At 42.3% G+C, this 20254-nt stretch overlaps 1 pseudogene; it reads right to left on the bottom strand.

The window, feature by feature from the left end:
- Nucleotides 1-19980: 19980 nt before the first annotated feature.
- Nucleotides 19981-20149, bottom strand: LOC113179351 (large ribosomal subunit protein eL39-like; annotated as a pseudogene).
- Between the last annotated feature and the right edge of the window lie 105 nt (nt 20150-20254).

Here is a 20254-nt window from a genome sequence, read left to right as displayed (position 1 = left end):
TACCAACAAAGATGTTGTGTCCGCCGAGAACTAAAAAATAAATATTAAAAATTCTCTCTCTCTCTCTCTCCTCTCTCACTCTTTCTTTAAAAAAAAATCCCTTTTTTAAAAAAAAGGGTGAGCTTGATGAGGGAGCAGCAGAGTTCTTGGTATATGTGATGGAAAAGAAGTTTTGCCATGTGCCAGTCAGAGACATTGACAGAGGTTCAAGGAGAATGCAGAGCATTTCAAGACTGAGAGATGCATTTAGGGTGTTTTAAAGGAAACGCCGCTGTGAGGGGTGGGTATGGGGAGGTAGGCAGGCATGATATCAGGTCTGCTGATCTCAGGACAATTTCTGGCAATCTCCAGATGTTCTCAGGCTGACTCATCTTGTAATCACTGGATAGTGCTGGAAAGTTCCTTAAATCATAGGTTTCTGAAAATATTATCTCTCTCTTTACTTAATCCATTTATTGGAGGGGAGTTAACTAATAGTGCACAGGCAGATTTACAGATTTCCTAGGAATTTGGGAGTAACAGGCTTGGAAGAGAGATTAGTTTAGGGAATAGCAAACCTGGAAAGGCATGTGAAACTTCTGGATTCAAACTATTTTCTTGTCCTTTCTTTATGTCTCCTTTCCTATGTCTCTATTTCTTATTTCTTCTATCCTACCTCAATACTAGTTTGGATGGTGAACTTGGGACATTCCTCCTTAACCCACAGATGCTTAGTAATCTAAAATCAATTTTTTTCTTAAAAGCTCCAATCCCACTACTTGATTTTGCTGCAAATAATATTTATATAATATCATATAAATATTGTAGATTATAATAAAGTCATATATATTCCTAATATCTTAGAATCAATCTGTATACAAAACAGGTAACAAAACCAACAGAATAGAACGTCAACATTATAAATCTTAACAGAGTAAAGAGGAAATTACTGCTGATATTTCTCTAAATTCTTTTAGATGCAATTAGTACAGTTTATCTAAAACCAGGCTTGGTTGATTAGACTTTAGGGGTCTATGAAATGCAAACCTGGGGAAGTGCCCCAGCCAGGTTAAGTGGCCCAGGGCAACAGAGGAGTTGTCTCCAGCTGCTCCTTAGAGCTGATTGACTTTATCTCTTCCTCGTTGGCTTGAAATTAACCACAGTGGGAATATCTATACCTCAGATACCAGCAAATGCTATACATCAGGTTTCTTTTCCTCCCAGAGCGCGGGTTGTTAAATATTTACCAGCATACCCTTGGGAAAGTCCAACTCTTCTGGTCAGAAGAATCATAAAAGGATGAAGGAGATAAAAGCAGGTAAAAACCCTTAGGGCTAGATAAGTTCTAGGGAAGACAGTGACATCTCTGGAAGCTGAAATCCTCTTACCTGAAAGACAGGTACCAGCCCTTGGGCTGTAGTTTGCTGACCTCTGACCTAAGACAAATTCCACAGGAGCGCTTTTCAGACACAGCAGAAAATCATTCAGTGACCACAGCCAGGGGCCGCTGGACAGCTAGATATTTGAGACAGAGATCCTTTTCCTGACTCCCTTTGGCCTTTAAGTGACTTGCAGGGGATCCAGAGGTTTCCATGTTCCAATTGAGGGAATACAGAGGTGCTATCTCAGATAGAATTAGGTTTGGCTTTAGAGTAGCCTAAAAACACACAATTTAACAGGGGCTCAGAACACACAGATTTATTCCCTCGTGTGAAAGCCTAAGGAGTGGCCATCCAGAGCTGGTCAGGAGGCAGACCTGTGTCTCTGGCCACCTCTCTTGCATATGCATAGTGTTTGCAATACCCCAGAAACACAGAGTTTCCGTGGGCCCATGATGTGCAGGGTTTCAGCAACCATCTTGTCTTTGCTTTGAATTTTCCAAAAGAGTCTATGAAAAGCGGCCACAGGAGGGAGTTCAACTCCAAACAGACTGAGTACTCAACAGGAAGAACCAAAAGCAAGCCAAGCTTCCCCACTGCGTAATAGGGTGGGGCTGCTCAGGAGGATCCTAATCTTCCCAGATCTGAATGGGGAGTGCACACTTGCAAGCCTGGTAGCCTTACATGGCAGGCATGAGCTGTCTGAAATACACTTCTCTCTGTTTCTTTTCCCTCCATCCATCCCCCAGTCTTATAACCTTTGGTTTCCTGGCTGACTTCTCAACTGTCCACACTCAGTTCAGGCTCCACCTTTCCCAGAAAGACTTCCTGACACTCCTACCCCCACTGTCCTTCCTGAGGGTGCTCAGTGCCACCTGCACATAACCAGCTTCACAGGAACACTTGGAGTGACAGCAGGCATCACACTGGCTATCAGAGCCACAGGACTGGATTTGAGGCCACCATGCTGCTTACCCTTGAGCCTATCACTACATATAATACCACACCCACCTACCTTATAGGATAATTTTAAATTTAGTTTGGTTTGTTGTTTTGGTTTGGTTTGGTTTTTGGTACCAGGGATTGAATCCAGGGGCACTTAACCACTGAGTCTCAACCCCAGGCTTTTAATTTTTTTATTTTGAGACAGGATCTTGCCAAGTTGCACAGGGTGGTTTTTAATTATTTTTTTTTTGGGGGGGGGTGGTGGGAGTTGCTAGGATTGAACCCAGGACCTTTTACCACTGAGCTATATCCCAGCGCTTCACTAAGTTGCTGAGGCTAGCTTTGAACTTGTGATCCTAATGCCTCAGCCTCCTGAGTTGCTGGGATTATGTGAGTGCTCCATCATGCCTGGCTATATATTCATTCTTTTGAACAGCTGCCTGGTGTCCCCCATATGCGTGTATCCTAATTGACCTAACCAATCAATTAGATGCACTCAAAAAGGGGCATTTGGGTATTTTATTTTTTTTTAATTGGATACAAGTAAGCTTATTTTGTCTCATTTTTATTTAGTTATGACTTTTTAATTCATAAAGCAATCCACTATTGTAATAATCTTAAATAATGAATCAAATCATCCTGGGCACTATTACTATTAGAATATTTTAAAAGTAAATTTATTTATTTATCTATTTATTTAGGTACAGGGTATTGAACCCAAGGGTACTTAATCTCTGAGCCACATCTTTAGCCCTTTTTATTTTTTATTTTGAGACAGAATCTTGCTAAGTTGCTTAGGGCCTTGCCAAGTTGCTGAGGCTGGCTTTGAACTAGCAATCCTTCTGCTTCAGCCTCCTGAGCCACTGGGATTATAGGTGTTCACCACCATGCCTGGATTATTTATTTTAATTAATTAATTAATTAATTAATCTATTCATTCATTTATTCATTCATTTATTTATTTTGCTGTGCTAGGGATTGAACCCAGGACCTTGTGAATGCCAGGCAAGTGCTCTTTTTTTTTTTTTTTAAGTTGACAAGAAATTGTATGTATCTATCGTGTCTAATTTTTAAAAAATATATACAAGGAATGGCTAAATCAAGCAGATTAACATATACATTACCTCACATATTCATTATTTTCTGTGGTGTGAATTACATAAAATCTACTCTCTCATCATTTTTCTAGAAAACACTACATTGTTATTACCAATAGTTACCATGTTATAAAAAGGTCTCTTGAGGGCTGGGGATGTGGCTCAAGCGGCATGCGTGCGGCCCGGGTTCGATCCTCAGCACCACATACAAACAAAGATGTTGTGTCCGCCGAAAACTAGAAAATAAATATTAAAAAATTCTCTCTCTCTCTCTCTCTCTCTCTCTCTTAAAAAAATGATTTTTTTTTAAAAAAAGGTCTCTTGAACTTTTTCCTTCTATTTTTTATTTTAATTAAAAAAGTTTTTTTTTTCAGTACTGAGAATTGAACCCAGGGACACTCAACCACTTAGTCAAGTCCCCAGCCCTTTTTATTTTTTATTCTGAGACAGGGTCTTACTAAGTTGCTCAGGCTGGCCTCAAACTTGTGATCCTTCTGTCTTAGCCTCCCAAATTGATAGGATTACAAGCCTGTGCCACAGTGTCCAGCTTATGCTTCCTGTTTGACTGAAAGTTTGTATCCTTTGGTTAACACATCCCAAACCCTGCTTCCCAAGCTGCTGGTAACCACCATTCTACTTCTATGAATTCAACATTTTTAGATTCTACATATAAGTGAAATTGTGCAGTGTCCATCTTTTTCAGTTAATGTCTTCCAGCTTTGTTCATGTTATTGCAAATAACAGGATTTCTTTCTTTCTAAAGGATGAATAATATTCAATTGTGTATATATACCACATTTTTTGATCCATTCACCCATTGATAGACACAGGCTGATTCCTTATCCTGGGTCTTTTGACAAGGCTACAATAAACATGGCAATGCATCTGTCTCTTCAAGACCTTGATTGCATTTCCCTTGGATAGATCTGCAATAGTGGGATTGTTGGATCATTATGTTTTAATTTGCATTTCTCTGATGATTAGTGATATTGAGCCATTTTTCATACACTTATTGGTGATGTGGCTCAGTGATTAAGTACCCCTGGGTTCATCCCCAGTAGTAAATAAATAAATAAAATTTAAAAAATGTCTATCCAGATCTTTTGTCTGTTCATTTTCTTATTATTAAGTTGCTTGAGTTCCTTACATATCTCGGATATTAATCCTTCTCTGATGTGTGGTTTACAAATATTTCCTCCTATCCCATAGATCATCTCTTTATTCTGTTGATTATTTCACTGACTGTGTTTGATATGATCCCATTTGCTTATTTTTGCTTTTGTTGATTATGCTTTTCAGTGCATATAAACAATTATTGCCCAAGCCCCATGTCATAAAGCTTTTTCCTTATGTTTTCTTTTAGTAATTTTATAGTTTGGGGTCTTACTTTTACTCCCTAATCCATTTTGAGTTGATTTTTTTCACATGTTTTGAAATAAGAGTCTAATTTGCTTCTATTTGTGGATATCCAGTTATCCCAGTAAATCTTTTTTTTTTTTTTTTTTTTTTTAAATACTGATGCCTTCTATTTGTTAATTCCAACATAAGGGATAACATGTATACATTTTTTTTTTTAAGAGAGAGTGAGAGAGGAGAGAGAGAGAGAATTTTTAATATTTATTTTTTAGTTCTCGGTGGACACAACATCTTTGTTGGTATGTGGTGCTGAGGATCGAACCCGGGCCGCACGCACACCAGGCAAGCACGCTACCGCTTGAGCCACATCCCCAGCCCCAAGTTATCCCAGTAAATCTTACTGAAGAGACTCCTTTTTTTATTGAGTGTTACCCAAAGCTATCAGACTTTGTCAAAAATTAATTGACCATAAATGTGTGGATTTGTTTCTGGCTTCTCAATTCTGTTCCACTGGTTTGTATGTCTGTTTGTTTGTTTGTTTGTTTTTACTGGGGATTGAACCCAGGGGCACGTTACCATGAGCCACATCCCAAGCCCCTTTTTATTTTTATTAATTTAAATCTTGAGACAGGATCTCACTAAGTTGCTGAGGTTGGCCTTGAACTTGTGATCCTCCTGCCTCAGCCTCCTAAATTGCTTGGATTACTGGTGTGTACCACCATGCCCAGTGCTTGTGTGTCTATTTTAATGCCAATACCATGGTGTTTTGATTATTTGATCTTTGTAGTATATTTTGAAGTCAGGTAATGTGATGCCTTCAGTTTTTTTTTTTTAAATTCATATTGCTTTGGCTTTGAGGGTCTATTGTGGTTCTTGTGAATTTTAGTATTGTTTTTCCTATTCCTGTGAAATTTTTCATTGGCATTTTTGTAGGGATTGCACTGAATGAATCTCTAGATCACCTTGGACATCTTAACAATGTTAATTCTTCCAGCCCATAAATGCAGGCTATTCTTTCCATGAATTCGTGTCCTCAATTTCTTTCATTAATGTTTTATAGTTTTCTGTACACAGGTCTTTCATGTTCTTAGTTATTTTTTTCCTAAGTATTTTATTTTATTGTGTTTTTTGTAGCTACTGTAAATATGACATTTCCTCGATTCTTTTTGGGTAGTTCATTGTTAATGTATAGAAACATTGATTTTATATGTTGATTTTATATCCTGCAATTTTAAAGAGTTTATTTATTTTGAGAGTATTTTTGTTAGGATTTTTCTTTCTTTTTTTTAAATGTTTTACAGTTATAGATGGATAGCATGCCTTTTATTGTTTGTTTGTTTGTTTAGTTTTTTATGCGGTGCTGAGGTTTGAACCCAGTGCTTCACATACGCTAGGCAAGCGCTCTGCCACTGAGCTACAGCCTCAGCCCTAGGATTTTCTATATATAAGATATTTGGGTTTTACATTTTCAAAATGCAAATCAGGTCATGTTCCAGACCTGCTTAAAGTGTGCATGACATCTTCTGCCTCTTAGGATAAAAGCGAAAGTCCTTGACATGACCTGACCTACAGTCCTGCAGCTTCCTAGTATTTGCTTGCCTCCCCTCTGGCTGTCCATCACCCCCTGCTATTATCTCCACTCCCTCCTGTGACTAGTCATTAACACAAGCCTTCCTCCTAGAATGTCTTCTCCATCTCTCACTCTTACCCTGATTAACTCTCCTCTCCCTTCAGACTTCAACTTGGCAGTTCAGGATTTATTCACCAATGTATCCTTGGACCTCACAGAGATGGCTGTTATCTGTCTGTCCCTTCTTCACCCTTGGAAAGCGGATGGACTGTCAGGATTCCACTTGGAACACGCCCTCTGGCACTGAGTGCACTGTTAGAGGTGCCACTACCTTCCTCAGCTCCAACAGGCTGCAAGACGTCAAACCCATCCTCCAAAACTCCTCGCCAAACTGGCTCAGAGCACATGATCTGGACACTAAGATGCAATTACAAGTCACCCTTCTCCTGTGGGTTCTCTCCTCTTCTTCCAGAAGATCTCTGCTGGCACCCACTAGAGGGGAAGATGCCAACAAGGAAGCGTCACAGCCAAAGTTTATCCTGTCACTCCCCAGGGGCCCATCGCCAAGTCCCTGAGCGGTTAGAAGTGCTCCTTTAGACTGTCACCTGACCTCCACGCTACCTTTGGGTGATTAGTCCTACGCTCATGGTTTCTCTAAAATGATATGAAACTTTCGGTGAAAGCCACATCCTTCCCCGGATGCCAGAAAACCTCTACCCACATCCTCTTCCTTGAACACCATCTCCTTTCCTCTATTTTTGGTGGCAAAATGAATCAAAGTAGCTCACATAAAAGGCAAGAGAGACACAGAGACAGAGATAGAAAAGATAGACAGGGACACTGGGCACCTTATACACATCCAGGATTAAACTATATCTTTTACCTATGTCCACCTCCCTGGTCTGAGTCATCTTCATCTTTTTAACCCGTTCTTTTGCAATACACCCTGGCTAATTTTCCTTTCAAGGTTTTGTTTGTTTGCTGGCTTGTTTGTGGTACCAGGGATTGAAAGCAGGAGCATTTAACCACTGAGCCACATCCCAGCCTTTTTTATATCTTATTTAGAGACAGAGACTCACTAAGTTGCTGAGGCTGGCTTTGAACTCATGATCCTCCTGCCTCAGTCTCTAGTACTGCTTGGATTACAGGCCACTGTTTCTGGCCTGCTTTCAGTTTTATGCCCTGGAACTTCCTCCATGTCTAGTTTGCCAGGTAAACTACAGGACCTGCAGGCATATGTGCATTCCAGATAAAACAAGGAATCATAATTTGAGTTTAAATATGTCACATCTATTGGATGGGATATTCTTATACTAAAATATGATTTGCGATTCATATGTAACTGGACACGATGAAGTCTGACTTGCTAATTCTGATAATTCTTTCTGGTAGATGCCAGAATCATCCTTTTAAAATGTAAGTCAGGGGCTGGGGATGTGGCTCAAGCGGTAGCGCGCTCGCCTGGGTTCGATCCTTAGCACCACGTACAAACAAAGATATTTTGCCCACCAAAAAATAAATATTAAAAAAAAAAATAAAATAATAAAATGTAAGTCAGTTCAAGCCACCCCTCTGTTCAAAATCCACCAATAGCTTCCCATCCTGAGTGCAGTCCTCACAAAGCTAGATCTGCCTTTCTTGGGACTTCTGCATCTCACCTCCTACCCCTGTCTCCCTCATTCACTCTGTCCTACCATGCTGGCTTCCTCCTCGTTCCTGGCACTTCTCCCAGATATTTGATGACTACCTTCTTCGACTTTGGGGTTTTGCTCCGATGATATCACTTTCTCAGGAAGGCCATTTCTAGTAAGTACCCTTTTAAAGACTGCAACCACCCTACTCTCTACTCACTCCCTGCTTTTTCTCTGTCATTTGGCATGTCACTTCTGACATGCTACATCATGTGTGTTTATGGGTTTGCCCTGTCTCTCCACTCGTGTATATAGTCCACAAGGATGGGTCCTGTGTTTTGTTCAGGCTGGATTTCCAGTGCCAGACCCTGCCTGGCCCATAGCACTCATTCAGTAAATATTTGTTGAACCAATGATGAAACCCAAGGGCAGGAAGTGCAGCCAGGAACGTCCAGAACAAGAGGGTTTTGTTTGGTTTGTCCTCTGCAGGCTTGCTCTAATCTTTTCCCACTTACTCATCTTGCTCAAGGCCCCGCTTGGACACTGTCCCAGGTCTTAGGAGGACTTTTCATGGTGCTATCAAGACAGGGATAATCTCATTGGCTCAACTCCTCCTTTCTCCTCCCCGCCTCCCTTCCCTCCCTCTGTCCTTATCTCTCTTTCCACTAGCATTTAAATTTTTTTAAATAAATGCATAATATTTCTAGAAATGTGCTTTAGTTTCTTTTGCCAAGACTGGAGAGTAGTGATTTGGGGGTTCTGACAGTCGACAACAAATGCCATTAAACTGCTGTCTTGTGTCCCTTCCTAAGTTTGGGTTCCCTGCAGAGAATGACCAACTCCCATTTGTATCAGCCAGAAGAGAATTGGCTTTGCTTTGGGAATAAAAAGTCCTCAAATTTCAGTCTCTTATAACAGCATTTTTACTTGCTGCTCATGCTACATTTCCAGAATGAACTGGGGCTTGACAGTTCAGTATCTCAGAGACCCAGACTGGAGGAGTCTCTGCATAGTCTGGTCACCCCTCTTAGGAGCAGGGAAAGAGAGATATGGAGGGATACCCGCTGGTTCTCGGGAGCATCAGCCCAGAGAAGCAAAGGCCATCTGCTTGTCCAGAATCAGTTAAGCTGTTCCATATAACGCCACAGAAGTGAATGTCTCTTCCCAGGCACCACCTTGAGAAGGGCCGGAAGGCACAGGTAGGCAGGGATCTGTTCATACAAGTGCTTCATCCACCTGTCATCCCACCTCCCAGATGGTGGTAGGGAATCAGGAGGATTTCCTGGCTGGCCTCCTCCTCGTTCCCTGATCTCACACCTGCTCTGGAAAATCGTACTCCCTTTCATTTATCCAGCACCGACACTTTTCAAAGAACTGTTCTTCCCATTTGGACTTCGCAAGAAGTAAGTAGAGATCATTCCCTTTTGGAAGGAGAAGTCAGAGACTTGAAAAGGTTATGAGAATTATCTAAGGTCACAAGAGTTTGTAAGAGGCATTGCTGGGACTTCAGAATCTCAGCCTCTCCTGGTACAGAGCTCACTCACATAGCCTGCTGCCTCTGAAGAACTGAGCAGCAGGGAGGGAAGAACACAGGGCACCCCACAGGTCTCCCCAGTTGCATCACAATGTAGAAAACTATGGTTTGCCCCCCCCCCCCCGCCCCGATTTTAGAAAAAGTTAACTCCATTCAAGAAACAGAAATCATGTTATCCTGGAGATCTCCCTGGTTGTGAGAGCCAAAGGGTAGGATGTTCAAAGCAGAAAGTTTAGGATAACTTGCCATTCAACCAAGTACCAGTGTCATTCCCAACAAATGCCAATTACCTTATCTGTAAAATGGTCACAATAGCCCCTACTTCATAGAATTTTTTTGGGGGGGATACCAGGGATTGAATTCAGGGGCACTCAACCACTGAGCCACATCCCCAGCCCTATTTTATATTTTAGAGACAGGGTCTCAGTGAGTTGCTTAGTGCCTCAATGTTGCTGAGGCTGGCTTTGAACTCAAAATCTTCCTGTCTCAACCTCCCAGGCCACTGTGATTACAGGCATGTGCCACCATGCCAGGCTTACTTCATGGAAATTTTTTTTGTAGACATAGTGGACAGCAAGCTTATACAAGGCCCAGCACACAATAGCCTAAGATGGCTGTTAAGAGCTGTTGGGTGTGCTGGGAAGAAGCCAACAGAAGGTTCAGGAGGATGTGCCAAAGAAGTTGGAGGGCATTTGGGCATGGTGGCATATGCCTGTCATCCCATTGACTCAGCAGGCTAAATCAGGAGGATCACAAGTTCAAGGCCAGCCCCAGCAACTTAGTGAGACTCTATCTCAAAATTAAAAATGCAAAAGTCTGGAGATGTGGCTCAATGGTGGAGCATCCCTGAGTTCAATTTCCAGTACTGGACAAGGTGTGGGGAAAGAGATTTATTTACCCAGTGTCCCCTGCGAATCTAAATGATTCATCCAGTTGCCCTTCATGTGGTGATTTAAGGATGGAGTCTACTTAAATCTTATGTCACCTCCATCTGAACATGGTCTTCCTTTGTGTTGGAGAATCACTCATGGGCTCATAAATGCTTGAGTCCAGAATAAACATTTATCATCTCCTAGTCCTTGACAGAACTGGCCATGAAACTGTGTCTTAAAGCAAGGCAGGGTGGGGAGGGCTGGGAACTAGTCACCTAAGTGTTCAGAAAGAAGAGAACTATGAGTTCCAGTGATAAATATTTCCAACTCTAGATTTACATAACTTTTTATTAATTATGCATTCCATAATTTATGGTCAGACATTTAGGTTGTTTTTAATATTTCAGAATTATAAATATAATTTAAGCTTCCCAGATTCACAGTGATTGCATTTGGGATCACAATTGATATTTTTGTTTGTTTTTGTTTTTACAGTACTGGGGATTGAACTCAAGGTTGCTTTACCAATGAGCTGAATCCCCAGCTCTTTTGTATTTTGAAACAGGGTCTTGCTAAATCAGAGAGGCTAACCTCAAACTTGTCAAGGCTAGCCTCAAACTTGCAATCCCCCTGCCTCAACCTCCCAGGTAGTTGGGATTACAGGCATGCACCACCATGCCCATCTCACACTGGCTTTGATAGTACTCGATATTATCATATTTGTGCTACCATCTACTTGTGTGATATGTCAGCTATCATCCCCAATCCCCCACCCCATCAGTCCCAACTATTTCCTCAGACTGACGATGACCATCCAGCTTCTGCTCATTCAGAATTTTGCACGGAGTTCTTGCTTGTGTAAGGCACTGTACCTGACATCCTTCTGGAGACAGGGCAGGACATGGGACAGACAAGGTCCCTTCCCTTACATACTCCATTCATGCTGTTATCCTCTGCTGGTTCCACCTCTCATGGAATGTGGCTGAGAACTCTGTGCCTTGAGGCAGAGGGGGGAAATAGGACAATGCTCCCCTGCTGGCTCTGCATGGCATGAGGCCACCTAGGGATTCTGCTCCTTCAGCTTCTCATAAAGGCTTAAAACCAGTGGAGGCAGCCAGTCCTGGGGCAGTGGAGACTCACACTCTTTCATTCCCCAGGGTCCTGAAGGTGGAGGGAGAGATCCTCTCTGCCCCTTACTTCTTTTTTGTTGTTATTGTTTAAATCCTTTCTTTTTTAAAAAAATTTTCTTGTAGTTGTAGATGGACAGAATGCCTTTATTTTATTTGTTTATTTTTATGTGGTGCTGAGGATCGAACCCAGTGCCTCACATATGCTAGGCAAGCGCTCTGCCACTGAGCTACAGCCCCAGCCCCTGCCCCTTACTTCTTATGTGGGCTCTCTGGCTGGATTGCGGAACTCAATTAATATAAGAGCTGATGAGCAACAGAAAAGCATCTTCATTATATCAACATACATGTACCTGGAGATCTTCACAAGAGAGCCAAGTCCAAAGAAATGACCAAAGCATGATGCTTTTATGTTTTTGACAAAACAATAAATTCATGAAGAAATGATAGGACAAATGGATGTCTGGACTGGGATGGCAAATTCTTGGAATTTTTCTGAATTCTTAGTAACACTGAGGCATGAGGTGGGGCAGAAGCCAGGGGGAGATCAGGGTTACTTCTAAGATTTTTCACTCCGGTTTATCACAGGCCAGGTTATCAATCCCTAAAATCAAGGCCCTTTTTCAGCCTTGGTATGTGAAGGACCTCCATTCGAGAAGAATCTTTATGGCTGCTGTATGTAGGAAGAGAAGCCAACTGTTCCCTTCTGAAGTTATAGTTCTTTAATGATTCTGGCTTGAAATAACCAATATGCCAATTTGGCACATTTGAGATGGTATATCCTGCAAACCTTCATCTTCATCCTCCCTGGGTACCTCTTACTCAGTTAACTCCTAAGCTGTCATGCACATCAACGCCTTCTTGTGGAGTCGGGTATTCCTAATACCACTCTCTAGGAGCACTGTAGGCCCAGGGCCAGGTCATCTAGAACTCTCTGAGATATCACTAATGCTCAGTGTCACTAAGAAGAGTACCTTCCTTCATTACATAAATATGTAAAAGAAAAAAATAAATAAATAATTGTGATGGGCAATAATCACATTTTCCCTTGTTTTAATTTGTACTTCTGTGATGACCACAGGCTTTCATCTTTTGCAACACTTGTTTATAACAATGTTTCCACTTGAGTGATTTGTGAGCAGATGTTAATTTATGTATTCAAACTTTAATTTCTTAAACCAATTTTTGTAGGTTCTTTCTATGACAAAGATGTTGGTCTTCTTCTATCTGTGGTATTTGCCTCTTTGAGCTTCTACCCCACTGCTCCCTTTCTGGTCTGTTTGTCTTTTTATTTTGGCTGTTTTGTTTTCATTGCTTTTGTTGTAGTGCAGTTTAAAATTTTTATTTACTCAAATTCATCTGTCTTCCTTGCTTTCACATCAAAGCTTACAAATGTATTTCCTGTTCAGGAATTTGACCAATATTGGATTCTCTTTTCTTCCACTTTGTCTTCTAGGATTTTACTTTAGTTTATATTTACATCTTTCATCCAATGAATTATGCCATTTCTTTTTCCACGAAAAAAAAAAAGTAGAAAACTTTCTACAATTCCTTAAGCCAAATAAATAGGAGAAAGTGAAGATCAACCAAAAGCATCCATCCCAGGGTATGTGACAGCTGGGGATAGACCTGGAAATAGGAGATTTTTTGAGTTCCCTTCACCCCCAGTGTTTCTGATGAGTAAATGGCCCTTCTGGTTGACCGCTTTTCCACCAGATCCCTTTCAGGGGACACAGAATGAACCCTGATTGTTAAAAGGCTTTCTACTTATTTATTCATTATTTCATTCATTCATTTATGTATTAGTGTAATAGGGTTGGTGTTTGGTAGAGAAGATGGAGAGGGATTGCATTTTCAAAATTGAGATTCAAATTCTTAAGGTAGGAGCCCTAGGACATAGATAAGTGAGGGGTGGGAGAGTCGGAGTCCCTCCCTGCACAGAGTGTCTAACAGCTGAGTCCTCCACCATCCATGAAGTGACCACCCTAATTAAGTGGACGGGACCTGGAGCAGGCTGCCCTGAGATGGAGCAGCCTCGGGAATACTTTCCACCTTGGAACTTGGTGAACAGTGCCCTGTTGTCCCTTCATCTTCCCACAAGAGGAGAGCCAGAATTGTCCCCCCTTGCTACAATCTCCCCACCCCCTCACATACCCCGGCACAACTCTCCTCATCCACAGTAAGGAAACAGAAACAGTCGGCATCTGTCCTCTCCTCTCTCCTCTCTCCTCCTCCCCCACCCCAAGTTGTCCCATAATGACAGGTGGACAGAAGAGGGAATAATAAATACCAACCTAGAAAGCCACCAGTTTCACATTTCTCCTTCATTTACTTTTAACTAGCCATAGCAGAGGAAGCTGTCTGCTCTGAGAGGTAAAGAAACTTTGGGTTTTGAATTCCAAACCCAATCTCCCAAGCACTGGATTCTTGATAATCCTTGGTTTGAAGGATTGGGGCTCACTGTGGCCTTTGTTTTAACAAACTGAAGTACACAATGTGGCCATCTCCCTGGCTCCTCTTTGTCTACCTGCTTGCTCTATTCCTCTGGCTTTTTAAATTTCCTTCTTAGAATCTGGTCAAGGACAGTTCAAACACATCTTAGTTTCTGTTTTTAGAAAAAGAATAAGATATTTGTTTCATCAGCAACTCTGGCTGTTCTGAGGCCACAGTTGACCCAGAGATGCATCCAAAACAAACACGAATCCATCTGCCAAAGCTTGTAGAGTTAAGACTGCTTTTACTGAATGTTTTCCTAAATGGTGCAATAGAGGAAAAGTTATGTCACCCAACTAACCATTTCTCCTAGTCACTCCTCCTGTGAGGGACAGAAGTCTTCTTCTGTTCCCTCTTTTGATTGCTGTTTCCTCCTCTCCCTCCCCACACCCATGTGTTCTCAGGAGAACAGCCTGCTCTTGGTTTCTGCCACTCTCCTATCCTTTTTACATACCCACAGACCTGGCTGGTCCTGACAAGATGGCCCCTGTTTTATTGCCTTTTTTTTTTTTTTTTTTTTTGGTAATGGTAGGTATTGAACCCAGTGCTTTATGCATGTTAGGCAAGTCCTCCTCTATCACTGAGCCACATCCTCAGCCCTTGTCTCCTGCTCTTGAAAATTAGAAATCAAAAAGCATATGTGTAGCCCCTGGGAGTTCTTTCATTTTAATCACTGAGGTCTTTTGGGTTTGCATTAGTTTCTTGTTGCTGCTGTAACAAATGACCATAAATTGAGCATCTTAAAACAATATAAACATGGTATCTCACTACAGTGCAGATGTCCCAAGTGGGCCTCATTTGAGTTGAAATCAAAGTGTTGGTAAGTCTTCCTTTCTGAGAACTCTCAAGGGAATCCGTTTTCTTGCCTTTTCCAGCTTCTAGAGACCCTGCTCTCCTTGCCTCATGGCCTCCTGCCGTTTTTGAAGACTATAATTGCATCACTTCAGCCTCTGCTTTCATATTGTCCTGTCTTCTTATCTGAATGGCTCTTCTGCTTCCTTCTTCCACATTTAAGAAAACTTTTTTTATTTTATTGGGCCTGCTCAGTAATCCAGAGCAATCTCCCTGTCTTAAAGTCTATTGATTAGCAACCTTAATGCCGTCAGCACACTGAATTCCCCTCTGCCATGAAACATAACAGATTCACCATTTGGGGGGATTAGGACACAGACGCCTTGGGGGAGCTATTATTTAGTCTACCAGAGGGTTCAAAGGCCAGTGTGATTAGTAGAAGTTTGGAGGGAATGTTCTGCTCTTCTTGCAGCCAAAGGTGATACAGGAGAAGGGTCATGCTGGACCCTAAGCCCAACTCCAGAAGGTAGCTAAGGGGCTAAGGAAAGCCTTTCTCCAAATTTAGCTCTAGGCAATCCTTTTCCAATTTTAGCTCTGCTCCAACCTTGACTTAACCTCCACATGAGGTGGGTGAAGATGGGTGGTGAGTGGCTTTCAGAAGAAACAGAGATGAGCAGTTACTTTTATCTCCAATTCAAAGCTATTGGATGTTCACATACTCTTTAATCCTATCTGGAAAGCTCTTGGCTCAAAGCATTGAGGCATTCAGATTTTGGTGGACTTCTCAGCATTTGAATATCTCTCCCACCACGAGGTTAATGCCAAAATGACACTGAGTCCTCCATTTGCTCTCTGGAGCTCTGATTTATGGATGAAGAAATGCAGATGGACACCTATTTTGACTTGGGACCAATTATAACTACAGATCCCCACAGTTATATGGTGTGGTGAGCTAGTCATCAGAGAGGACTGTCATCAACTCCTTATCTCCCTGCTTCTCACATTGAGATATGGTATCTAATTCCCCTCTCCAGGATGGCCTTAGTGACTTGCTTGACCAACGGTATGTGGTGGAAGTGAAGTTCTAGGTTGTATGTGTAGAGAATGAACCCAGAGGCAGTCTACCACTGAGCTACATTCTGGGACTTTTTAATTTTGGTATAGGATGTTGCTAAATTGCCTAAACTGGCCTTGAACTTGTGATCCTTATGTCTTAGCCTCCCAAGTAGCTAGAATTACAGGTGTATGCCATTGCACTCTTGTCCTAGGCCTTTTGGCTGTCATAAACTTTTCAATGGTCCTCTTGAGTGCTTCTTCTGGAATCCATCCATAATCCTGTGAGAACACCAATTATACACGGAGAGACCAATTATAAACACGCTGGTTGATAACCAGCCAGCAGCAGCACAAACTGTGAGCCATCTGAATGAACCATCTCGAACGTCTAGCCCAGTCAAGCCTTTAGCTGACTGCAGTCCTGATAGTTAGATAACTGCCACATCATGCAAGGACCTAAGTGGGAATGATCCAGTTGTGCCCAGCCAGCTCCCACAACTGTAAGCAATAAAAATAAATTTTTGTTTAAAGCCCCTGGGGGTGGGGTTGGGGTTGTGGCTCAGTGACAGAGCACTCACCTTGAAGGTTCAAGGCTCTGGGTTCGATCCTCAGCACCACACATGAACATAAATAAATAAAATAAAGATGTTGTGTTCAACTACCACTGGAAAAAAAAAAGCCCCTTGGGGAACACACACACAAAAAACCAAAATCTAGGATGTGCACTCAATGCTAAGGAGGCTAACAACAAGTACCAAATATTGATAATCATTGGTTATCATCAGTTTGAAGGATTAGGGGTAACTGGGAAATGTGGTTTAACTAGGCAGCCAGAGAGAATTGGGTTCTGGTTACTAGGGAAGAAGGGGATTTGAGAAGGGGCGTAGCAATCTGTTCACAAGTTCTTATTTTTTTTCTCAATCTGGGAGCTATCTCAGGAAGCTCCTTGAGGGCAGAAACCATGGTTTCTTCATCTCTGGTCCCCAGTACTGAGCCTGCTTCCCAACCCAGGGTAGGGGTTCAGCCCTCCCCTGCTGAGCAGATGAGGCTCTTGCAGTGCTTGGATAGATGTGGTAAAGATGTCAGCCAATGTGGGGATCCAAGATGGGACAGAGAAGAAGACAGATGTGGAAGAATTTAACAGGGCAGGCACAGGGCTTGATGCATCTTGCCAGAACAGAGAGCTGTTAATGTTATGATTTCTTGTGATCTAAGATGACAGCTCTTTGGCCCACGTTTAAAGGAAGTTGAGCTGAATACCTCACTTCACAGAAATTTATTGAACACATTCCAAAGTGAAGAAATTTCTCAACTGTTTCAAAATCATGGTTTGGAAAAAGCATGCCTCCAGGTTGAAGGCTTCTTGGGTTCTGGTTCAATACGTGCCGCTGCTACTGTCGACAGGTTGGAGTGCCAGGGCTTTCGCCTGGCTCACGTCACCGGCCAGGCCTGCCTGGCTCCAACAACACCTTTCTGGAGTGCTAACAGACCTCAGAAAGGGCATGTGTGCTTTCTGTCACCGACACTAGCTGTTTTCCAGAAAACCGAGCTTTGTGGCTGAGCAGTTTGGATGCATCATTCCTCAGTCAGCAGACATTTGGGAATCAGCACAGACTGAGCCTGAACTTTGGCTCAGCTGCTTACTACCCACTTTGGTCAAGTTATTTCACCTGTTTAAACCCCAGATCCTTGGCCTGTAAAGCAAAGACTTTGTAGGGGCTTTGTCACTAGGTATATAAGGATTAAATGAGGTTCTGGATTTAAAGTACATGGCCCTGGTCAATAATAATAAACAATGAACAGTCATTCCAAGTATTGTGACAACAAGGTTTTCAGGCCTCTGTGGCCTCTGAAGTCAAAGGATATTAATAAGTATATTCAGGAATAATAAATAGTTGCAGCTACTTACAAAACTCAAGTGGGCAAAAGTGGAATGCTGGTTGTCTGGGATGACTATTGAATTAGAGTTCAGAACCCCATGTCCTGGGGACTCCTCCTGGTCAGGTATAATCTCAGAATTTACACATAAGCGTAGTCACCTTGAGGAGGGAAAAGTGGGTCCCTTTTTAGGTCTTCCATGTCTCGGGGACCCATGCTGGTTTTTGTGAGCTACTGACTCCTGTAGTCATGTCTCCAGACATGACCATCATGATGTGTGGTCAGCAGCACATTCTGTTTCATCCCATGGAACCCAGTCTTGTCCTTGCCTCACTTCCAGGGGACAGGCCTGTCCCTTTCTTCCTTACTTTTGGGGACAGACCAAGTTCATTCCTCCAGTGGGTGGTTGGCACTCTCCTACCCAGGCCATCTTGGCTCTAACTTGTGGCTCACTAGGAGTTCAGAGAAGCCCTCCTGGCCACATATGGGCCTGAGAAAAAAACAGGCGCATTCATGTCTATAGGCACCATGTTCCATTCCTCTTATCAGAGGTGCAAGACCTACCTGAGCAGCTGCAGCTGGGAAACTGAACCTTTATGTATTCCTTTCTCTTAAATACCCCGTCCCTCTTCTGTGGAAAATTTCTTTGTCCCTTGTCTTTTCTTCTTGCACCAGAGCTCATGTTGGGAAGGAGGGACCTTCCAGAACTTCTCACTCTGTTCTTCCTCTGTACCTCTGTCTCTCTGTTCCCCAGCACAAAGCTCTTTTATGTAGATAAAAGGATAAGTACACACACACACAAACACACACACTCTCACAGGGTGGAAACCAGTTCTCCAAGTTTGTGCACACTCCCCAGACAGTTCAGTCTCCTGTCCACCAAAGAACAGAACTTCTTTGAAATGATAGGCTGAGGAATCTGCCATTCTTGTTATTAGCAGGCCATTTGTGGGGGTTGAAGTGTGAACATGCAATTTAATGGCTCAGTTACTAGCGGCCATAAATGAATACTTCATGTTCTATCCTGTCTTAGAAGTCACATGGTTCTTACTAGCTAAGGTTGGGAAGAGGTCTACCAAGCTGCTCAGTCTATGGAGTGGGGGAATCACTGTTATCATGCTCAATATCACCCCTATATATCCCATTCCAATTTTTTTCATTTAATTTTCATCTTCGTTAAAGTAAAACACATACATTGTTCAGAAAAAATCAAAAAATTCTCTAAAATTCTAGAAAAACAGAAGTCCTCCAACCCTCTCCTTCTGTTTACGACATTCTTTTTTTTTAGTACTGGGGATTGAACCTGGGCATAGTGGCGCACACCTGTAATCTCGGTGGCTCCGAAGGCAGAGGCAGGAGAATCACAAGTTCAAAGCCAGCCTCAGCAATTTAGCAAGGAACTAAGCAACTCAGTGAGACCCTGTCTCTAATAAAAATACAAAATAGGGCTAGGGATGTGACTCAGTGGTCAAGTGCCTCTGAGTTCAATCCCTGGTACCTCTCTCCGTCAAAAAATTTGAACGGGGGATGCTTAACCATTGAGCCACATTCCCAGTCCCTTTTTATTTATTTTTATTTTTTTAAAGAGAGAGAGAGAGAGAGAGAGAGAGAGAGAGAGAGAGAGAGAGAGAGAGAGAGAGAGAGAGAGAATTTTTAATATTTATTCTTTAGTTCTTGGCGGACACAACATCTTTGTTGGTATGTGGTGCTGAGGATCGGACCCGGGCCGCACGCATGCCAGGCGAGCGCGCTACCGCTGAGCCACATCCCCTGCCCCCCCAGTCCCTTTTTATATTTTATTTAGAGATGGGTCTTGCTGAGTTGCTTATGGCCTTGCTACATTGCTGAGGCAGGCTTTGAATTTGCAATCCTCCTGCCTCAGCCTCCTGAGGCGCTAGGTTTACAGGCATGCACCACCGCTCCCGACTCAGTATACTGTTGTAGCTGTTCTGATAGCTTCATTTCTATTGCCGAGGAGAGGTCTTATATTATTATTTCTTTCCAGTTTTGACATTATCTATCCATTTTTCAGTACGGGAAGACTTTTATACTAACTTCCCCTCCCTCCACTAATATTTAAGGTCTATATGATTTAAAAAATTTTTTTTCACATATTTATTACTGAACCAACTGAACCTGTTACTGAAGATCACAGAAATAGAAAAGTCAGATTTCTAATGAAACATGCCCAGCTTTCCAGACTATGGTGACATTTTCAGCTTGATGTGGTAGGATGATTGTGACCTTGATACAGCAAATGTGTACACTGTTTCATGTGATGAGAATTTCTTGGAGACCCCACTCCATTCTCCACAAATGTCTCCTCTTGGAGTTGTACTTGATTTTTATTGCCAGTTTTTATCCAAATCCACTGGGGACGATTTTGGTTTTGTTTCTTGACCAGGAACCACTTGATCCTGAAAGTCTTGTGAGAAGACATGGAGAAAGTGGAATCAAGTATGCTCACCACAAAGGCAGAGAAAAAGGGAAGGTGGGATTTACAGTGTGATGAGGACGAAGGTACTAATCACAAGGAAGACATGTC

Source organism: Urocitellus parryii, chromosome 2 (assembly GCF_045843805.1).
Source record: "Urocitellus parryii isolate mUroPar1 chromosome 2, mUroPar1.hap1, whole genome shotgun sequence".
Classification (NCBI taxonomy): Eukaryota; Metazoa; Chordata; class Mammalia; order Rodentia; family Sciuridae; genus Urocitellus; species Urocitellus parryii.
Note: the sequence above shows the minus strand (reverse complement) of the source record. Positions and strands in the feature narration are given on the sequence as shown.